This window comes from Urtica dioica, chromosome 12 (assembly GCF_054948205.1).
Source record: "Urtica dioica subsp. dioica isolate 48M chromosome 12, U.dioica_male_clone48M_v1_H2, whole genome shotgun sequence".
Taxonomy (NCBI): Eukaryota; Viridiplantae; Streptophyta; class Magnoliopsida; order Rosales; family Urticaceae; genus Urtica; species Urtica dioica.
The window spans coordinates 1,624,680-1,648,703 of record NC_142767.1 but is presented as its reverse complement, the minus strand read 5'-3'; positions in this window follow the sequence as shown (position 1 = coordinate 1,648,703).

The following is a 24,024-nucleotide window of genomic DNA, read 5'->3' as shown; positions in this document are numbered from 1 at the left end:
AGAGGGAGACATCTGTGATGCGTGCACTCCTAGTCGGACCAGTAACTCTTGAAGTACCGATTGGAGGGGCAACCGTAGCCCTCCGCAAAGGCTCGCCTCGTGAATGGCGGCGTGCCCCTTCCGTGGACGGGTTGGGAGATCGTCGGGCAGCGGTCGCAAGATAGATATCGATTCTGGGATGTCGAATCATTTCCTCAAGCTCAGGAAGCTGGCAAGCGAGAGCGAGCTAGGAATATCGACGCTCGAGAAGTCTAGGTCGCCCCGGATCACGGATTCTCCGACTAGGAAGGCCAAGGCTCGCGACTCCTCATGCGCGGTCAGTGTGAGTGTGATGGCCGATGAGGCGTGGCGACTCGACGACTCGCCCGAGCACTCGGCATTAGGAACGATCCTCGGTTCGAAGTGTTGTCAATGGTGCCCACAAGAAGAGTTGTAGTCTTTATTTTGAACATTTGATGTAATAAAGTCTCATAAAGACTCTTGCTTGTAATTGCCTATTCATTCATTAATAAAGTTGAAACGTTCATTCAATCTTCCTTGTCTGAAGCTTTATGATAAAACCATAGTCTTTTAGTCCATAAACAAACTTAACAACTTACGAAGAGACAAATGTAGATTTGCATGAACAAACTCTTCGTAGTTTGCTTAAAACGATATATTCGCAATCTTAGGGTCAAAGGACTATTGACCTCAGTATGATTGTTAGAAGAATCTATGATGTCTGGTTATGAGGCATTGAGAGTTGGAGACTCTATAGTTCTTCTAGGTATCTTCCGAAGGTACTGAATTGACCAGTGCACTTCTAGAGACAAGATAAGAACAAACCATTTAACCTCTTATGTCTCGAAGTCACTATGTATGAATTGCATCATGCTTACCTTAATCCTGAAATGAGACATGCCATTTCACACCTTAGTATTCTCATTTGAGAAAGTCAAAGTTCGGACTCACTATGTGATTCCGAACAAGGCCTATTGGTGAAGTACTAAGTTGTGAGTCTGTCATGAGTAACTTTGTGAAGTTCTCATAGATATGGAATTCATGTACAAGATTGCTGAAATGCAATGTATGTCACATCATGCTTTGTTCCTTGGAGTGTGAATAAATGAACTGGCCAGTGTCCAAATTGAGTCTTGACTCTTTTGGATGAAACAATGTGACTTGTTAGCTCCTCGTCAATACATTGTTTCTAACTTATTCACAAGCGACAAAGGAGTTGAGGAAATAACAGCTAGAAGGGTAAAATGGTAATTTAGTAAATCCCGACTAGCTGATGACATTCATGAAGGGTAAACATAGATAATATTCAGTGGATCCGCTCATCATAATTAGGTCGAATTCTTGAGTAGAAAATAAATTCATTTGAACCGAGAGATTTTCAGTGTCAGCTCTTTAGTGGAGTCAGTTGGCATTAAGCTAAACTTGGAAAAGGTTTGTGAACTTTTGAGTCCAAGTGTTTAGCTAAAGCTTTGTTCATTTGGGTCCATGAGGTCACTGTCACGAATCACATCGATAGGAATAGTTAAGCTGGAAGCTAGGCCAAAACAAGAACGAAAATAGTTAAAAGGGTATTTTTGTCTTTTGAGACAAAGGATGAAATGAATGTCAATAAATTTTTTGACAAGGTCATTTTATGACATGTTTCACTCGGCCATGACTTGATCATTGGGCCTTGTGAATTAATTCCATTTCATAAGAATTTTATTGAAAATTCTTATTGGGCCTTTTTCATGTTGTCATGAACAAATGGAAAAGCTTCTAGAAGCCTTTTCTAGAAGGCCTTGGGCGCCCAACATACCCAACCAAGAGAGAATATTTTGTGCATAAATGTATCAAGATACTTGCCAAAAGAAAAAGAGGAAACAAATTTGCATAAGGATGCTATATGGAATTCGGCCAAGAGAGAGACAAGGCAAGCCTTGAACAAAATAGGAAACAAATCAAGGCTTCTAGAAGCCCTAGCTTGGCCGAGTACCTCAAAGGGAAAAAGAGGAAATTGCTCATGAATATGTGATATTCTATAGAAGAGGAAACTACCTTATTGAAGGTGAGACCTCTCCTATAAATAGGAGCCTCATTTCCTCACAATTCATTCATCCAAGTTTAAGAGATTTGAGAGACTCTCTCTCTAGAACTTGGCCGAAGTCCTCTTCTCTCTCTCTCTAGTTTATTTTCGGTTTTCTCTTGTCTTGGCACCTAGGTCCTCACTCGACCTAGTCTTTAGCTCTGCGACTTCGAGACTCGTTCTCAAGTCGTAGTGTTTAAAAGTGCCCACTCACTAATTCCTTCTTTTCGAGTGATTTAGTGATAGAAACTTTCGTGGTTGCTCGAGGTGCCGAGGAAAGAAAGAGAGACGTGCTGCGAGGGGAGACGAGCGTTGCAACTTTCCAAAAGCTTCTACAAGGTTCAAGCTTCAAGAAAGGTTAGTAACTTTAATAGCTCATATTAGTTTTTATTTACATGCATATGCTCTTGTCTAGGTTAGTAAAAACTAGTTTTACTTAAAAAGAAAATTTTTAAAATTCCGCCGCTTAACGAAGCGTTAAACTTTTTCTTAAACCCTAGATCGATTCCAACAAATGGTATCAGAGCTATGGTCAAAGGAATGCATGTGCATGTTTTTAAATTATGAGCTTGAAAATCGTTTTCGAAAGTTTACTAATTTTGTGACAAGTTAGAATTGTAATCTTAGATTTTTTTTTAATTTATTGCTCTTGCCTTTAAATTAAAAACCATGTTGATTTTCTATGAGTTTGGGATGATGTTAAAACACATTAGAATCAGTTCTAAAAGTTTTTAATTTTTTATATTGAAAAACGTGTTTTAAAGGTTTGAGATTTTTCGAGTAAATTTTGTGACTAGTTTTGTTTTCTTGCTAGTTTCGTTTATTTACTTGAGTCGTTTTATGCATGTTGTTATTTCTTTTATTTTTATGTTATTACCCTGCTAATAAAACACAAATAAAAGCTTTAAACAATATCTTAAAACGTTCCGTTACACTAGATTCTTTTTCGCACCTAAAAGGACGAAGCTTTAATTTATTTCTTTTTCTTCGAGCTGGAATGTAAACCCGCATTAAAAGTGGCATAACTCTCTGCTCAGAAATCGAAATTTAATGATTCTTGAATCAAATTAAAGCTCTGTCTGTCCTCTGTCCAATGCCACCGGTTTCGGCTCAAAAGGACATCGGAGCCGCCAGTTATGGCGATTTTACTCCGAGGTGCGCGGCTGTCTGAAACTCCAGTTTTTTAGAAATCCGGATTTTCAAACCCCACTACCATGAGTTATAGAACTCCAATGAGAAAACTTTCTTGAGCAAAAATGTTTTTCATATGATTATAAACATGATGTGTAAGATTAAAATGTTTTGATTTTTGAAAGTTTAATTGAAATTGAATTTTTACAAAACTAGTTTGAATTTTGAAAAACCGTTTTCACTTTCAAACTTGAAAATATTTTGTCATCCAAATCAAATAAGTTTTCAAAATGTTTTCAAAACTATATCTATATCACATATGTTCAAAATCTATATGCTCTTGAAAATTTGAGTGGGAGGTCTCCTTGTAGACAAGCCGAAAAATAAAAAGATGTGTAATCTCAAACTTTCAAGTGTTCGAGTGAGTTGAAGTTCACACTTCCCTCACGCACTTTCCCGAAATAGAAAATAGGAAAAGATCGAGTATGTCCCTTGTGCCTTTATGCACTAATACTGCTCTGAACATGTCGATCTAGGATTCTCTTCTAGTTGTCCGCTCTGTCGCTCTCTAACTAGGAAATCTGTTTCCGAACTTAAAAGAGTCGATGAACCAACTCCAAAAACTAAGTGGGAGGGTTATATTCGTTGTTTGTAACCCGCGATCCCCAACACTAGTGAAAGATGCAATAACGTGGGACTAAGAGCCGCTCTTGCGACCCTCACTTAAATGTGAGTACTCCAAGGCGTTATTGCTTCGATCATTGCTCAATGAGCTACGTCCGAGAGTGATGCAATGATGGCAAGGCCTCCCCTTGGGGGATTGTTTTTCAAAGCTGATCTTTTGGACTAAGTGGTTGGTTGCACACTTAGGCTCAATCCCTAGTATCCTTCCTTAAGGCTCTGCGAAAGGATGTGAGTGATCAAACCAATTTACAAGGTGGCTAGTCAAAATGATGTACTGACATCTTGGCTTAGCATTAATGATGTGTCATTTACTTATAAAAGGAGATTTTTTGCGGCCTTCTCTTGAGGGAGTAAATTATCGTTTGGTTTATAACACCTTTGGGTTTTACAAAAGTCTTAATGAAACTTAAATCCTAAACCAAAGACTAATCATAAACTTGTTTCAACTGTTATAGGCAATATGTCTCTCAACCCTCTCTCAACAATTCTTTCCTCGAATAAACTCGAAGGCGACAATTACGTCGACTGGAAACGTAACCTCGACATAGTCCTTACTGTCGACAAGCACAAATGGGTTCTCACCACCCCCTGTCCTCAAACGAATGATGATTCGACGCAAGAGGAGAAAGATGTCCTGGCGGCCTGGCTTCGATCCGATGAGATTGCGAGATGCTATATTTTGGCATCGATGAACAATGTGTTGCAACAACAACATCGTGATTATGAAACTGCCACCGATATGCTCTACAATCTCCATGAGATGTTTGGAGGGCAAGGACGTCAAGCTAGGCAACAAGCGGTCCGACAATTCATGAACTGTCGTATGAAGGCTGGAACTCCCGTTAGAGATCATATGATGCTGATCATTAGCTATCTCAACGAGATGGAGATTCTTGGATCTGAGATTGATGGGGAGACCAAAATAGATATGATCTTGGAAACTCTCCCCGAAACCTTTGATACCTTCAAGTTGAACTATTCCATGAACAAGCTGGAGTACACTGTTACCGAGCTCATGAAGGAACTTCAAACCGCTGAGGCACTCACTAAGAAAAAGAGGGCTCAAGGAGAAGTACATGCTACTGCCTCCACCTCTGGATCTAAGAAGAGACCTCGCAACGCCGAGAAAAAGAACCAACCTAAGGTTCAAACGAAGAAGAAGGCGCCAAAGGCTCCGAAGGTGGACAAGTCTAAAGACAAGTGCCACCACTGCAACGAGCCTGGTCACTGGCGTAGGAACTGTCCCGCCTACCTCAAAACCAAAGCTAAAGGTATTGTACTTGTTACTGAAGCCTGTTTAGTAGCTGATAATGTATCATCGTGGATTATTGACTCCGCTGCTACTAACCATATTTGCTGCTCCTTGACTGGTTTTAGGAAAAGCAAAAGCTTAGAGGATGGCGACTTCTGCTTCAAGTGGGGTGATGAGAGTGTGGTGTCTGCGAAGGCTGTGGGATCCGTGATGCTATCTTTTGAAGATCGAACTTTAAATTTGAATAATGTTTATTATGTTCCTTCCTTTGGGAAAAACCTAGTATCTGTTGCTCAACTTTTCGAGCAAGATTATTATTTAAAGTTTATAAAGAATGGAATTCGTATTTCTTTTTCTAATTCTTTCGTCACTGATGCATGTATGAAGAATGGTCTTTTTTACATCTATCCCACTCAACCTTCTCTCTTAGACACCGAAATAGATAACGATCTAATTGGGGAGCCAAAGAGGATCAAACTTTCTGAATCCTCCGATCTAACAAAATCAACATACCTCTGGCACTTAAGACTTGGTCATATCAGTCTAGATAGGATTAAGAGACTTGTGAGGGATGGTCCACTCCAAGCCTCTGCAATAGGTTCACTACCTACTTGTGAATCCTGCATAGAAGGAAAAATGACTAAGCGACCTTTCTCCGATAAGGGTCGAAGAGCCACTGAGTTGCTGGAACTAATACATTCTGATGTATGTGGTCCGCTCAACCAACAGGCACGTGGAGGATACGAATACTTCGTTACCTTCACTGATGATTACTCAAGATATGGGTTTGTCTATTTGCTTAAACACAAATCCGAGACCTTTAACGTATTTAAGGTCTTTAGGGCTTTAGTGGAAAAGCAAACTGGCAAAGTAATCAAAACCCTTCGATCTGATCGAGGTGGTGAGTATATGTCTGGAGAGTTCGATGACTTTCTTAAAGAAGAAGGTATCGCTTCTCAGCTTACCGCACCTGGCACACCTCAACAAAACGGAGTGTCAGAGAGAAGAAACCGAACTCTTATGGAGATGGTTAGATCAATGATGAGTTACTCATCACTCCCGCTTTCCTTTTGGGGATATGCCCTCGAAACAGCCGCTTATATTCTGAACCAAGTTCCGTCCAAAACGGTTCCTGGTACTCCTTATGAACGATGGACTGGCCGTAAAGTGAATCTTGGCCGCATCCGAATTTGGGGTTGCCCTGCACACGTGCTAAGGCAAAAGACTAGCAAGTTGGCTAGTAGGTCAGAATTGTGCCTGTTTGTAGGATATCCGAAGGAAACCAAAGGTTTTACTTTCTATAGTCCCGAGGACGATAAGACTTTCGTTAGCACGAATGCTCGTTTCCTCGAGGAGGACTTTATGAAGGATGCGAAACCTAGAAGCAAAATTGTGCTTGAAGAAAAGTTGGGTGAGGAAGCTTCTACCTCGTCTGTAAGAACTGTTCTTACCCCAACTGAAACACAACCTAACTCATCAGAATCTCGTCAAGTAGTACTTCGACGTAGTGGGAGGGCTACTCAAAAGCCTGACAGGTACATGTCTTATGGAGACTCTCTCGTAGCCGTCTCTGACATGGATGATCCTGTTTCCTATAGCCAAGCAATGGCTTGTTCTGAATCAAACCTTTGGCTTGACGCCATGAAAGTTGAGATGCACTCGATGTATGTCAACAAAGTCTGGAAACTTGTAGACCTTCCTGAAGGGATTAAACCCATAGGGTGTAAGTGGATATACAAGAAGAAAAGGGGTCCTGATGGGAACGTTGAGACGTTCAAAGCACGACTTGTGGCGAAGGGTTATACCCAACAAGAAGGGATTGACTATGAAGAAACCTTCTCGCCAGTCGCGATGCTTAAATCCATCCGCATACTCCTATCCATAGCTGCAGCTCTCGACTATGAGATCTGGCAAATGGATGTCAAGACAGCCTTTCTGAATGGCAATCTTGACGAGCGCATTTACATGGCTCAACCAGACGGTTTCGTGGATAAAGGTCAAGAGACCAAGGTTTGTGAGTTGCTTAAATCCATTTATGGACTAAAGCAAGCATCTAGGTCATGGAATATTAGATTCGATGAAACTGTAAAGAGCTTCGGCTTTGAACAGTCAATAGATGAGCCTTGTGTTTACAAGTTAATACACGAAGGCAAAGTTGTGTTTCTGGTACTATATGTCGATGATATACTACTCATTGGTAATGACGTGGGTAAGTTATCTGAGGTTAAGGTCTGGCTAGCAAAGCAATTCGATATGAAGGATCTAGGAGAAGCCGCGTACATTCTGGGAATCCAAATCTTTCGAGATAGGAAAAACCGGACCCTGTCGCTCTCTCAAGCATCTTATATTGATAAGGTGATGGATCGCTTCTCGATGCAAGACTGCAAGAGGGGTCAAACACCCTTTAGGCATGGAGTTTCACTCTCTAAGGACCAGTCTCCCAAGACTGCACAAGAGATTGAAGACATGAGGAAAATTCCTTACGCCTCTGCCGTAGGAAGCCTCATGTATGCTATGCTTTGCACCCGACCTGATATATGTTTCGCCGTTGGCGTAGTTAGTCGTTTCCAATCCAACCCTGGACCCGAGCACTGGATTGCTGTTAAGCATGTTCTTAAGTATCTTCGAAGAACTAGGAACTTGATGCTTACATACTCAGGTACTGACCTGACTATGACGGGATATACCGACTCCGATTTTCAAGCGGATAAGGATTCCAGGAAATCCACTTCGGGATCTGTGTTCATCCTTAATGGTGGAGCTGTTGTGTGGAGAAGTATTAAGCAATCTTGCATTGCTGACTCCACAATGGAAGCAGAATATGTGGCTGCTTGTGAAGCATCCAAAGAGGCTGTATGGCTTAGAAAGTTCCTTAAGTATTTGGAAGTTGTTCCAAACGTCGACGAGCCCATGACCCTTTATTGTGATAATAGTGGGGCTGTCGCTAACTCAAAGGAACCTAGAAGCCATAAGCGCTCTAAGCATATTGAGAGGAAATACCATTTGATTCGAGAGATCGTGTAGCGCGGAGACGTGGAAGTGAAGAAGATCTCAACGGTGGACAACCTCGCAGATCCATTCACCAAGGCCCTAGCGAACAAGGTCTTCGACCAACATCGTGAGGGATTAGGCATGAAGGACTACACATACCTTCTTTGAGTCAAGTGGGAGTTTGTTGTCAATGGTGCCCACAAGAAGAGTTGTAGTCTTTATTTTGAACATTTGATGTAATAAAGTCTCATAAAGACTCTTGCTTGTAATTGCCTATTCATTCATTAATAAAGTTGAAACGTTCATTCAATCTTCCTTGTCTGAAGCTTTATGATAAAACCATAGTCTTTTAGTCCATAAACAAACTTAACAACTTACGAAGAGACAAATGTAGATTTGCATGAACAAACTCTTCGTAGTTTGCTTAAAACGATATATTCGCAATCTTAGGGTCAAAGGACTATTGACCTCAGTATGATTGTTAGAAGAATCTATGATGTCTGGTTATGAGGCATTGAGAGTTGGAGACTCTATAGTTCTTCTAGGTATCTTCCGAAGGTACTGAATTGACCAGTGCACTTCTAGAGACAAGATAAGAACAAACCATTTAACCTCTTATGTCTCGAAGTCACTATGTATGAATTGCATCATGCTTACCTTAATCCTGAAATGAGACATGCCATTTCACACCTTAGTATTCTCATTTGAGAAAGTCAAAGTTCGGACTCACTATGTGATTCCGAACAAGGCCTATTGGTGAAGTACTAAGTTGTGAGTCTGTCATGAGTAACTTTGTGAAGTTCTCATAGATATGGAATTCATGTACAAGATTGCTGAAATGCAATGTATGTCACCTCATGCTTTGTTCCTTGGAGTGTGAATAAATGAACTGGCCAGTGTCCAAATTGAGTCTTGACTCTTTTGGATGAAACAATGTGACTTGTTAGCTCCTCGTCAATACATTGTTTCTAACTTATTCACAAGCGACAAAGGAGTTGAGGAAATAACAGCTAGAAGGGTAAAATGGTAATTTAGTAAATCCCGACTAGCTGATGACATTCATGAAGGGTAAACATAGATAATATTCAGTGGATCCGCTCATCATAATTAGGTCGAATTCTTGAGTAGAAAATAAATTCATTTGAACCGAGAGATTTTCAGTGTCAGCTCTTTAGTGGAGTCAGTTGGCATTAAGCTAAACTTGGATAAGGTTTGTGAACTTTTGAGTCCAAGTGTTTAGCTAAAGCTTTGTTCATTTGGGTCCATGAGGTCACTGTCACGAATCACATCGATAGGAATAGTTAAACTGGAAGCTAAGCCAAAACAAGAACGAAAATAGTTAAAAGGGTATTTTTGTCTTTTGAGACAAAGGATGAAATGAATGTCAATAAATTTTTTGACAAGGTCATTTTATGACATGTTTCACTCGGCCATGACTTGATCATTGGGCCTTGTGAATTAATTCCATTTCATAAGAATTTTATTGAAAATTCTTATTGGGCCTTTTTCATGTTGTCATGAACAAATGGAAAAGCTTCTAGAAGCCTTTTCTAGAAGGCCTTGGGCGCCCAACATACCCAACCAAGAGAGAATATTTTGTGCATAAATGTATCAAGATACTTGCCAAAAGAAAAAGAGGAAACAAATTTGCATAAGGATGCTATATGGAATTCGGCCAAGAGAGAGACAAGGCAAGCCTTGAACAAAATAGGAAACAAATCAAGGCTTCTAGAAGCCCTAGCTTGGCCGAGTACCTCAAAGGGAAAAAGAGGAAATTGCTCATGAATATGTGATATTCTATAGAAGAGGAAACTACCTTATTGAAGGTGAGACCTCTCCTATAAATAGGAGCCTCATTTCCTCACAATTCATTCATCCAAGTTTAAGAGATTTGAGAGACTCTCTCTCTAGAACTTGGCCGAAGTCCTCTTCTCTCTCTCTCTAGTTTATTTTCGGTTTTCTCTTGTCTTGGCACCTAGGTCCTCACTCGACCTAGTCTTTAGCTCTGCGACTTCGAGACTCGTTCTCAAGTCGTAGTGTTTAAAAGTGCCCACTCACTAATTCCTTCTTTTCGAGTGATTTAGTGATAGAAACTTTCGTGGTTGCTCGAGGTGCCGAGGAAAGAAAGAGAGACGTGCTGCGAGGGGAGACGAGCGTTGCAACTTTCCAAAAGCTTCTACAAGGTTCAAGCTTCAAGAAAGGTTAGTAACTTTAATAGCTCATATTAGTTTTTATTTACATGCATATGCTCTTGTCTAGGTTAGTAAAAACTAGTTTTACTTAAAAAGAAAATTTTTAAAATTCCGCCGCTTAACGAAGCGTTAAACTTTTTCTTAAACCCTAGATCGATTCCAACACGAAGGACTCCTCGCAGCAATCGCCCGAATGGGCCGGCCGGCAACTTGCACGCGCGCCCGGCCCGGCAGGGCCCTTCTTCTGCGTGTCAAGCCCGGCAGGCGGCACCGCTAACGCGTCCGGCCCGGCAGGGTTCGGCCTTCGTACTTCCGGCCCGTCTGAAGTCCCCGCGCGTCCATCCGGCCTGAGGCTTGCCCCCCCAGGGTCGGCCCGGCCATGGGTCCTCCGCGCGCACAAGGCCCCAGACGCTCAGGCCGTCCTCCCCAAGGCCCGGCCCAAGCGGGCCTCCCTCACGCCCGCCAGGCTTTCGGTCGGCCGGGCTGTCCTCTTAGTGTGCGCTCGGGCAAGTCGCGCGGCCCAACCATTGGTGGGTTGGGTCCTCTTCACCTAGGTCCGGTCCAACAAGGGCTAGGGTTGGGATGGGGACCAGGCCGGCCGCCACCACATGCCCGGCGCTGGTCGGCTGGCGCACCTCACACCCGGCGCTGGCACCGTCGCTGATGGCGCCGCTCGTCTCTGGCGGCCCTCCACCGGCGTGAGCTCCCTCGGGCATGGCTGGGCACAGTCCGCCCGAGCCTCCATCGCCGCCCGCCACCTGCCAAACAGCCCCACCTAGGCAGGTGGCGTCCCCCCCGGTGCCGAGATCGGCCCCAGCATCGCCTCCCGGGCCCGGCATGCCGTCTCCGGCGTCCACCTCGCCAAGCGCGACGCTCCCTGGATCGTGCGCTCCGCCGGCGCTGCCTGGGCACAGCCAAACAGCCTCCCCCAGGTGGGTGGGGTCTTCCACGGCTCCAAGACCGGCCCCATCGTCGCTGCCCAGGGCCGGCGCGCCGTCTCCGGCGCCCTCCCCGCTAGGCGCGACGCCTCCTGGGCGGGCGCGCTCCTCTGGCGCTGCCCGTGTGCAGCCAAACACCCCCCTGGTCGAGGGGGGTCTTCTCCGGTGTCGGCCCCAGCCCAGACGACGCCGCCCAGAGCCGGCGCGCCTCCGCCTGTGCCCGCCTCGCCGATCGGGGCTCCAGCCGGGCCGGGCTCCCCGCCAACGCGCCCTAGGCACGGCCAATCGCCCCCGCCTAGCCGATGGGGGTCTCCCCCGGCATCGGCGTCGGCCCATATGGCACCGCCCGGGGCGGGCGCGCCTCCCTCGATCCCGGCCTTGCCGGAAGCGGCCTCAACCAAGCCGTGCGGCTCGCTGGCGCTGCTCCGGCCGGCGTCATCCCCGGCGTGTCCATCAGCCGGGTTGACATCTCCCAAGCGGGGTGGTTCGTCCTCAACGCGTGAAAGTCCCTCCTCGCCGGTCAACCATGTGTCAACGGAAGAGAAATCGTCCTCAGTCATCCTCGCCGCTCTCGTGATGGGAAAACTCGGATAGGATGAGTGATGATCGGATAGGGGAGGGGAAAATCGAGCCCAAAATTCTTCTAAATCTACATTGGGATCTTCGAGAAGGTTGAAGACGTCATCCTCAAGGGCCTCACAAGCCGATAGGTGGGTGGTGGGGTCCATAGGCGCTTGTATCGAGGCAAAAATAGTAAACACGAAAGACAATAGACGAATAAAAAATAATGAAGATGTACCTAGCTACGGTGAAGGGAGAAATGCTCCGACGGGCCGACGGTGACGGGATACCTTGAGTTTACCACACGGGTTGCACCCGGTGATAAACTCGGGGGGCTAATATTATCAAACACGACCCGAAGGCTCACCCCGGCCGTTGGCTGGTCCAAGGGCCTGCCTCAGCCAATGGTCGACCCTAGGATATCCTCGGCCATTGGCCGGCCCAAGGGCCTGCCTCGGTCAATGGCCGACCCTAAGATATCCTCGGCCGTTGGCCGATCCTTGAAGGACCTCTCCCGGCGCTAGGCCGGCCCTGCTACACCCGGCCATTGGCCGACCTAAGCTATGATCAGCCAATGGCCGGCCATAACGTTTACACGGCCAAGGAGCCCCAAAACGCTCCTTGGTCGCCTACAAATACGGGGCTCGACCCCTCAAAGCAGGTAATCCAAAATTGACTTAGGATACCAAGTCCGACACGCTCGAGCCCGAACGCGACCACTTGGTCTGGCCTTGGGTCGAACCGTTGTTGTCGGTCGTTTTCGGAAAACCCGAGACGCCAAGAAGGCACGTCGCTCAAAGGGCCGATGGTCAGGCCGGAGGTCCTGAAGAGCGGCAAATCTTCAAGCCCTCGCCCAAACTCCTGACTCCTCGAGTCGATCTTCGCTCCTCGAGTCGAGCCTTGAGTCAATCTCCTCGAGTCGAGCCTTGAATTGTTCCTCGAGTCGAGCCTTTAAGTGTTCCTCGAGTCGAGCCCTTAAGTGTTCCTCGAGTCATTCTCAAGTCGAGCCTCGAGTCATTCTCGAGTCACTCCTCGAGTCAAGTCGCTAGTCGCTCTCGTCGAGTCGAGCCTTGCTCCTCGAATCGAGTCACTCTCGTCAAGTGGAAAGCTTCATATTTCACGTGGGAAGAATGATATTCGAAGGCCCGCAAAAGCCCGGAAAGACGAGCCGTTCATCACGCACATTTTCACGCTACGCCGGCCGGCCATGCAGCAGATGGCGCGCCACGCCAGACAGGCGCGCGCCGCGCGCTGCATGCGCCGCGCCCGGTGACCCTCGCGCCACGCCCGGTGACACGCGCGACGCGCCCCCTGCGCCGCGCGCCGCGCGCCGCGCGCGCCGTGCGCCTCCACTTGATGGCATGCGCGTTCCTAGTCCCACATGGACGAAAAAGGGACCTTCTAAGGTCCCCAAACACCTATAAATACCTTCTCTTATCGAGGGGAAATCCAATCCCATTGAATCCCATTGAATCCTATTGAATTCAGAAAATTTTCTTCATCTCCTCTGCTTCTCTGGATGCCATATTTGGCCTGAAGCAGATTCTCTTCTCCCTCCCTCGTTCTCAAAGGTTCCGAAGCACTCACGGGGACTTCCCGGACGTCGCTCCCTTTGACCGAACGTTCTCCGGTGCTCAAGCACGCCCCTAGGGTTCTCAACTAGAGTTACCCTCGCACGTCTAACACGCTAGACGCCTACGCGATCTCCGAAGTTCTGAGACGCTGCCGAGGACTCCTCGCGCCCCGTCTCCTTCGTCGAGCACGCCTCTCCGCCAAGGCTCCACGCCTCATACTGCGTCCTACACGCTTGAACTACGTCCTGACCTGATCCCACGCACGGGTACGTAGGCAGCCGACAACCAAGGCACGGTCACTCCTCCTCCTCACCCCCTACCTCTCCCGAGAGGCGGGTTGATCGGAGAAACCCTAGCTCGAGACTATCGAGTTCCCACTCTTTGCCCGGGTGCGATCACTTGGTCCGGCCTTGGATCGAACCGCCCGAGGTTTTAAATAGTTGGTCATTTTCGTGCGACAACATTTTGGCGCTAGAAGGAGGGGACTTCCCGACCTATTCAGCCCGAAATCCCTTCTGTTCATCTTCTTCTTTTCTTCTGCGAACTCAACCTTCTCGAACTTGAGAAACGATGAGTAGCCAACCACCCGTACGTTCTGACGGCGTGAACAACCCCGAAAACGTCGCTAGGACCAAGAAATACTTCTTGCGTTCCCGAGCGCATGGTGACGAAGAGTCGCTCCACGAAGAGAGCTCGACCCGCTCACCATCTCCATCTCCTGATAGCAGGGACAACCGCATCGTGGAGTTAGAGGAGAGTATCCGTGTTGGAATCGATCTAGGGTTTGAGAAAATAATTAACGCTTCGATAAGCGGCGGAATTTGACAAATTTTCTTTAACAAGTAAAACAGTTTTTACTAACCTAGACAAGTGCAAGTACATGTAATTAAAAACCAATATGAGCTAGAAGTTTACTAACCTTTCTTGAAGCTTGAACTTTGAAGAAGCTTGTGGAAAGTTTGCAACGCTTGTCTCCCCTCGCAGCACGTCTCTCTTTCTTTCCTCGGCACCTCGAGCAACCACGAAAGTTTCTATCACTAAATCACTCGAAAAGAAGGAATCAGTGAATGGGCACTTTTAAACGCTACGACTTAAGAACGAGTCTTGAAGAACCCCGAAAACGTCGCTAGGACCAAGAAATACTTCTTGCGTTCCCGAGCGCATGGTGACGAAGAGTCGCTCCACGAAGAGAGCTCGACCCGCTCACCATCTCCATCTCCTGATAGCAGGGACAACCGCATCGTGGAGTTAGAGGAGAGTATCCGTGTTGGAATCGATCTAGGGTTTGAGAAAATAATTAACGCTTCGATAAGCGGCGGAATTTGAAAAATTTTCTTTAACAAGTAAAACAGTTTTTACTAACCTAGACAAGTGCAAGTACATGTAATTAAAAACCAATATGAGCTAGAAGTTTACTAACCTTTCTTGAAGCTTGAACTTTGAAGAAGCTTGTGGAAAGTTTGCAACGCTTGTCTCCCCTCGCGTGCGTCTCTCTTTCTTTCCTCGGCACCTCGAGCAACCACGAAAGTTTCTATCACTAAATCACTCGAAAAGAAGGAATCAGTGAGTGGGCACTTTTAAACGCTACGACTTAAGAACGAGTCTTGAAGACGCAGAGCTAAACACTAGGTCGAGTGAGGACCTAGGTGCCAAGACAAGAAAAAATCGAAAATAAACTAGAGAGAGAGAGAGAGGATTTTCGGCCAAGTTCTAGAGAGAGAGTCTCTCAAATCTCTTAAACTTGGATGAATGAAATGTGAGGAATGAGGCTCCTATTTATAGGAGGAGGATTACCTTCAAAAGGTAGTTTCCTCTTTTCCTATTGCCTTGCACGTCCAACATGCCTCATGAAGGCTTAGGATTTGTTTCCTCATTTAATTTCCTCTTAGTTGGCCGAAAATGCACTTTCCTTCTTAAGGAAATTTGTTTCCCCTTTTTCTTTTGGCAAGTATCTTCATACATCAATGCACAAAATAAATTCTCTTTCCCACTATGGCATGAACGAAATTCAGCCTTATTTTCCTTGGGTTGGACGAAATTTGAGCTTCTAGAAGGAGCTTCTAGATGTTTCTTCATTTGTTCATGACAACATAAGAAAAGCCCATTAAGAATTTTCAAGTAAAATTCTATGAAATGAAATTAATCCTCAAGGCCCAATTACACTAATATGGCTGAGTAATATTTATTTCATTTGTCATCATATGACAATGTCAAAAAAATTTATTGACATTCTTTTCGTCCTATGTCCAAAAAGACAAAAATACCCTTTTCACAATTTTCGTAAAACTGTCTCGTTCTTGTTTTGACTTAGCTTCCAGTTTAACTATTCCTATCGATGTGATTCGTGACAGTGACCTCATGGACCCAAATGAACAAAGCTTGAGCTAAACACTTGGACTCAAAAGTTCACAAACCTTTTCCAAGTTTAGCTTAATGCCAACTGACTCCACTAAAGAGCTGACACTGAAAATCTCTCGGTTCAAATGAATTTATTTTCTACTCAAGAATTCGATCTAATTATGATGAGCGGATCCACTTAATATAATCTATGTTTACCCTTCATGAATGTCATCAGCTAGTCGGGATTTACTAAATTACCATTTTACCCTTCTAGCTGTTATTTCCTCAACTCCTTTGTCGCTTGTGAATAAGTTAGAAACAATGTATTGACGAGGAGCTAACAAGTCACATTGTTTCATCCAAAAGAGTCAGGACTCAATTTGGACACTGGCCAGTTCATTTATTCACACTCCAAGGAACAAAGCATGAGGTGACATACATTGCATTTCAGCAATCTTGTACATGAATTCCATATCTATGAGAACTTCACAAAGTTACTCATGACAGACTCACAACTTAGTACTTCACCAATAGGCCTTGTTCGGAATCACATAGTGAGTCCGAACTTTGACTTTCTCAAATGAGAATACTAAGGTGTGAAATGGCATGTCTCATTTCAGGATTAAGGTAAGCATGATGCAATTCATACATAGTGACTTCGAGACATAAGAGGTTGAATGGTTTGTTCTTATATTGTCTCTAGAAGTGCACTGGTCAATTCAGTACCTTCGGAAGATACCTAGAAGAACTATAGAGTCCCCAACTCTCAATGCCTCATAACCAGACATCATAGATTCTTCTAACAATCGTACTGAGGTCAATAGTCCTTTGACCCTAAGATTGCGAATATATCGTTTTAAGCAAACTACGAAGAGTTTGTTCATGCAAATCTACATTTGTCTCTTCGTAAGTTGTTAAGTTTGTTTATGGACTAAAAGACTAAGGTTTTATCATAAAGCTTCAAACAAAGAAAGAATGAATGAACGTTTCAACTTTATTAATGAATAGATAGGCAATTACAAGCAAGAGTCTTCATGAGGCTTTATTACATCAAATGTACAAAATAAAGACTACAACTCTTCTTGTGGGCACCATTGACAACAAACTCCCACTTGACTCAAAGAAGATGTGAGTAGTCCTACATGCCTAATCCCTCACGATGTTGGTCGAAGACCTTGTCCGCTAGGGCCTTGGTGAATGGATTTGCCAGAGATCTACTTCACCTCCACGTCTCCGCGCTGCGCGATCTCTCGAATCAAATGGTATTTCCTCTCTATATGCTTAGAGCGCTTATGGCTTCGAGGTTCCTTTGAGTTAGCGACAGCCCCACTATTATCACAATAAAGGGTAATGGGCTCGTCGACGTTTGGAACAACTTCCAAATACTTAAGGAATTTTCTAAGCCATACAGCCTCTTTGGATGCTTCACAAGCAGCCACATATTATGCTTCCATTGTGGAGTCAGCAATGCAAGATTGCTTAATACTTCTCCACATAACATCTCCACCATTAAGGATGAACACAGATCCCGAAGTGGATTTCCTGGAATCCTTATCCGCTTGAAAATCGGAGTCGGTATATCCCGTCATAGTCAGGTCAGTACCTGAGTATGTAAGCATCAAGTTCCTAGTTCTTTGAAGATACTTAAGAACATGCTTAACAGCAATCCAGTGCTCGGGTCCAGGGTTGGATTGGAAATGGCTAACTACGCCAACGGCGAAACAGATGTCAGGTCTAATGCAAAGCATAGCATACATGAGGCTTCCTACGGCAGAGGCGTAAGGAATCTTCCTCATGTCTTCAATCTCTTGTGCAGTCTTGGGAGACTGGTCCTTAGAGAGTGAAACTCCATGCCTAAAGGGTGTTTGACCCCTCTTGCAGTCTTGCATCGAGAAGCGATCCATCACCTTATCAATATAAGATGCTTGAGAGAGCGACAGGGTCCGGTTTTTCCTATCTCGAAAGATTTGGATCCCCAGAATGTACGCGGCTTCTCCTAGATCTTTCATATCGAATTGCTTTGCTAGCCAGACCTTAACCTCAGATAACTTACCCACGTCATTACCAATGAGTAGTATATCATCGACATATAGTACCAGAAACACAACTTTGCCTTCGTGTATTAACTTGTAAACACAAGGCTCATCTATTGACTGTTCAAAGCCGAAGCTCTTTACAGTTTCATCGAATCTAATATTCCATGACCTAGATGCTTGCTTTAGTCCATAAATGGATTTAAGCAACTCACAAACCTTGGTCTCTTGACCTTTATCCACGAAACCGTCTGGTTGAGCCATGTAAATGCGCTCGTCAAGATTGCCATTCAGAAAGGCTGTCTTGACATCCATTTGCCAGGTCTCATAGTCGAGAGCTGCAGCTATGGATAGGAGTATGCGGATGGATTTAAGCATCGCGACTGGCGAGAAGGTTTCTTCATAGTCAATCCCTTCTTGTTGGGTATAACCCTTCGCCACAAGTCGTGCTTTGAACGTCTCGACGTTCCCATCAGGACCCCTTTTCTTCTTGTATATCCACTTACACCCTACGGGTTTAATCCCTTCAGGAAGGTCTACAAGTTTCCAGACTTTGTTGACATACATCGAGTGCATTTCAACTTTCATGGCGTCAAGCCAAAGGTTTGATTCAGAACAAGCCATCGCTTGGCTATAGGAAACAGGGTCATCCATGTCGGAGACGGCTACAAGAGAGTCTCCATAAGACATGTACCTGTCAGGCTTTTGAGTAGCCCTCCCACTACGTCGAAGTACTACTTGACGAGATTCTGATGAGTTAGGTTGTGTTTCAGTTGGGGTAAGAATAGTTCTTACAGATGAGGTAGAAGCTTCCTCACCCAACTTTTCTTCAAGCACAATTTTGCTTCTAGGTTTTGCATCTTTCATAAAGTCCTCCTCGAGGAAACGAGCATTCGTGCTAACGAAAGTCTTATCGTCCTCGGGACTATAGAAAGTAAAACCTTTGGTTTCCTTCGGATATCCTGCAAACAGGCACAATTCTGACCTACTAGCCAACTTGCTAGTCTTTTGCCTCAGCACGTGTGCAGGGCAACCCCAAATTCGGATGCGGCCAAGATTCACTTTACGGCCAGTCCATCTCTCGTAAGGAGTACCAGGAACCGTTTTAGACGGAACTTGGTTCAGAATGTAGGCGGCTGTTTCGAGGGCATATCCCCAAAAGGAAAGCGGGAGTGATGAGTAACTCATCATCGATCTAACCATCTCCATTAGAGTTCGGTTTATTCTCTCTGACACTCCGTTTTGTTGAGGTGTGCCAGGTGCGGTAAGCTGAGAAGCGATACCTTCTTCTTTAAGAAAGTCATCGAACTCTCCAGACATATACTCACCACCTCGATCAGATCGAAGGGTTTTGATCACTTTGCCAGTTTGCTTTTCCACTAAAGCCCTAAAGACCTTAAATACGTTAAAGGTCTCGGATTTGTGTTTGAGCAAATAGACAAACCCATATCGTGAGTAATCATCAGTGAAGGTAACGAAGTATTCGTATCCTCCACGTGCCTGTTGGCTGAGCGGACCACATACATCAGAGTGTATTAGTTCCAGCAACTCAGTGGCTCTTCGACCTTTATCAGAGAAAGGTCGCTGAGTCATTTTTCCTTCTATGCAGGATTCACAAGTAGGTAGTGAACCTATTGCAGAGGCTTGGAGTGGACCATCCCTCACAAGTCTCTTAATCCTATCTAGACTGATATGACCAAGTCTTAAGTGCCAGAGGTATGTTGATTTTGTTAGATCGGAGGATTCAGAAAGTTTGATCCTCTTTGGCTCCCTAATTAGATCATTATCTATTTCGGTGTCTAAAAGAGAAGGTTGAGTGGGATAGATGTAAAAAAGACCATTCTTCATACATGCATCAGTGACAAAAGAATTATCAGGAAACAAAATACGAATTCCATTCTTAATGAACTTTAAACAATAATCTTGCTCACGAAGACGAGCAACAGATATTAAGTTCTGCCCAAAGGTAGGAACAAAATAAACATTATTCAAGTTTAAAGTGCGGTCTTCAAAAGACAGCGTCACGGATCCCACAGCCTTTGCAGACACCAGGCTCCGATCACCCCATTTGAAACAGAAGTCGCCTTCCTCTAAGCTTTTGGTTTTCTTGAAACCATTCAAGGAACAACAAATATGGTTAGTAGCAGCGGAGTCAAGAATCCACGTTGATACATTATCAGCTACTAAGCTTGCTTCGGTAACTAGTACAATACTATGTTCCTTTGTTTTGAGATTGGCAGGACAGTTCTTTTTATCTGCCTTGTGAGGTCTCTTCGCAGTTCCAGAGGCGGAGGCTTTTTGCTCAATAGCATGTGCCTCTCCTTGATTCCTCTTTTCCTTAGTGAGACCTACAGCAGTGTGAAGTTCCTCCATAAGCTTGGTAATAGTGTACTCTAGCTTGTTTATGGAGTAGTTCATCTTGGAGGTATCAAGAGATGCGGGGAGAGTTTCTAAGATCATATCTATGATATTCTTCCCATCAATCTCAGATCCTAGGATTTCCATTTTATTCAGAAAACTAATGATCAGTATCATGAAGTCTCCAACAGGAGTCCTAGCCTGCATATGACAGTTCATAAACTGTCGGACTGCTTGTAGCCTTGTTTGACGCCTTTGCCCTCCAAACATCTCAAGGAGATTGTAGAGCATGTCAGCGGCAGTCTTGAAGTCACGATGTTGCTCTTTCAGCATATTGTTCATAGATGCCAAGATATAGCACCTCACAATCTCATCGGATCGAAGCCCGGTCGCTAAGGCGTCATCGTCCTCTTGAGTTGAATCATCATTCGTCAGAGGAGGACACGGGGTGGTGAGTACCCATTTGTGCTTGTTAACGGTAGGTATTATGTCGAGGTTACGTTTCGAATCTACGTAGTTTTCGTTTTCGAGTTTGTTCGAGGAAAGAAAGATTGAGAGATGGTTGAGAGACATATTGCCTATATAAGTTGAAACAAGTTTATGATTAGTCTTTGGTTTAGGATTTAAGTTTTATTAAGACTTTTATAAAATCCAAAGGTGTTATAAACCAAACGATAATTTACTCCCTCAAGAGAAGGCCGCAAAAAATCTCCTTTTATAAGTAAATGACACATCATTAATGCTAAGCCAAGATGTCAATACATCTATTTTGACTAGCCACCTTGTAAATTGGTTTGATCACTCGCATCCTTTCGCAGGGCCTCGAGGGAGGATTACTAGGGATTGAGCCTAAGTGTGCAACCAACCACTTAGTCCAAAAGATCAACTTTGAAAAACAATCCCCCAAGGGGAGGCCTTGCCATCATCGTCTCACTCTCGGACGTAGCTCATAGAGCAATGATCAGAGCAAAGCGCCCTTGAGTACTCTCATTTAAGAGAGGGCCACGAGGGTGACTCTTAGTCCGGCGACACTTGCACTTTTCATTAGTGTTGGGGATCGTGGGTTACAAACAACAAGTATAACCCTCCCACTTAGTTTTTGGAGTTGGTTCATCGACTCTTATAAGTTCGGAAACAAATTTCCTAGTTAGAGAGCGACAGAGCGGACAACTAGAAGAGAATCCTAGATCGACATGTTCAGAGCAGTATTAGTGCATAAAGGCACAAGGTACGTACTCGATCTTTTCCTATTTTCTATTTCGGGAAAGTGCGTGAGGGAAGTGTGAACTTCAACTCACTCGAACACTTGAAAGTTTGAGATTACACATCTTTTTATTTTTCGGCTTGTCTACAAAGAGACCTCCCACTCAAATTTTCAAGAGCATATAGATTTTGAACATATGTGATATAGATATAGTTTTGAAAACATTTTGAAAATTTATTTGATTTGGATGACAAAATATTTTTCAAGTTTGAAAGTGAAAACGGTTTTTCAAAATTCAAACTAGTTTTGTAAAAATTCAATTTCAATTAAACTTTCAAAAATCAAAACATTTTAATCTTACACATCATGTTTATAATCATATGAAAAACATTTTTGCTCAAGAAAATTTTCTCATTAGAGTTCTATAACTCATGGTAGTGGGGTTTGAAAATCCGGATTTCTAAAAAACTGGAGTTTCAGACAGCCGCGCACCTCGGAGTAAAATCGCCATATCTGGCGGCTCCGATGTCCTTTTGAGCCGAAACCGGTGGCATTGGACAGAGGACAGACAGAGCTTTAATTTGCTTCAAGAATCATTAAATTTAAATTTTTGAGAAGAGAGTTATGCCACTTTTAATGCGGGTTTACTCCAGCTCGAAGAAAAAGAAATAATTAAAGCTTGGTCCTTTTTAGGTGCGAAAAAGAATCAAGTGTAACGGAACGTTTTAAGATGTTGTTTAAAGCTTTTATTTATGTTTTATTAGCAGGGTAATAACATAGAATAAAAGAAATAACAACATGCATAAAACGATTCAAGTAAAAATAAGAAACTAGCAAGATATCAAAACTATTCACAAAATTTTACTCGAAATTTCTCAAACCTTTAAAACACGTTTTTCAATATAAAAAATTAAAAACTTTTAGAACTGATTCTAATGTGTTTTAAAAACATCTCAAACTCATAGAAAATCAACATGCTTTTTAATTTAAAGGCAAGAGCAATAAATTAAAAAAAATCTAAGATTACAATTCTAACTTGTCACAAAATTAGTAAACTTTCGAAAACGATTTTCAAGCTCATAATTTTAAAAACATGTACATGCTAATCTTTGACCATAGCTCTGATACCATTTGTTGGAATCGATCTAGGGTTTGAGAAAATAATTAACGCTTCGATAAGCGGCGGAATTTTAAAAAATTTCTTTAACAAGTAAAACAGTTTTTAATAACCTAGACAAGTGCAAGTACATGTAATTAAAAACCAATATGAGCTAGAAGTTTACTAACCTTTCTTGAAGCTTGAACTTTGAAGAAGCTTGTGGAAAGTTTGCAACGCTTGTCTCCCCTCGCAGCACGTCTCTCTTTCTTTCCTCGGCACCTCGAGCAACCACGAAAGTTTCTATCACTAAATCACTCGAAAAGAAGGAATCAGTGAGTGGGCACTTTTAAACGCTACGACTTAAGAACGAGTCTTGAAGTCGCAGAGCTAAACACTAGGTCGAGTGAGGACCTAGGTGCCAAGACAAGAAAAAATCGAAAATAAACTAGAGAGAGAGAGAGGATTTTCGGCCAAGTTCTAGAGAGAGAGTCTCTCAAATCTCTTAAACTTGGATGAATGAAATGTGAGGAATGAGGCTCCTATTTATAGGAGGAGGATTACCTTCAAAAGGTAGTTTCCTCTTTTCCTATTGCCTTGCACGTCCAACATGCCTCATGAAGGCTTAGGATTTGTTTCCTCATTTAATTTCCTCTTAGTTGGCCGAAAATGCACTTTCCTTCTTAAGGAAATTTGTTTCCCCTTTTTCTTTTGGCAAGTATCTTCATACATCAATGCACAAAATAAATTCTCTTTCCCACTATGGCATGAACGAAATTCAGCCTTATTTTCCTTGGGTTGGACGAAATTTGAGCTTCTAGAAGGAGCTTCTAGATGTTTCTTCATTTGTTCATGACAACATAAGAAAAGCCCATTAAGAATTTTCAAGTAAAATTCTATGAAATGAAATTAATCTTCAAGGCCCAATTACACTAATATGGCTGAGTAATATTTATTTCATTTGTCATCATATGACAATGTCAAAAAAATTTATTGACATTCTTTTCGTCCTATGTCCAAAAAGACAAAAATACCCTTTTCACAATTTTCCTAAAACTGTCTCGTTCTTGTTTGGGAAAACATCAAGTGCATCCCTTGTGTTTAATCGAAATGCGAGATTTATCCCCTCTATTTCTAGAAATATCAGACATATCCCTCCAGTTTAATATAAATGACAAATACATCCCCTAAAAAAATGTTATATTACAAATAACACATTTTTTCGTTTATTTTTTACAAAAAAATAATTTGAAATCCCCTAAATACCCTTAATGAAATAATTTTTTATCTTCTATTCTATATACAAAAAAATTAAATTAAAAAATTTCTTTATAAAAAGTTAAGGTTTTTTTTTTTATAAAGAGAGATTTTGATTTTTTTCAATAAAATAGTAAACAAATATTTATTCTATTAAGGGTATTTTGAGGAGTTCAAATTATTTTTTTGTAAAAAATAAACGAAAAGGGTGATATTTGTAATATAATATTTTTTTAGGGAATATATATGTCATTTATATTAAACTGAAGGGATATGTCTGATATTTCTAAAAATAGAGGGGATAAATCTCGCATTTCGATTAAACACGAGGGGTACACTAGATATTTT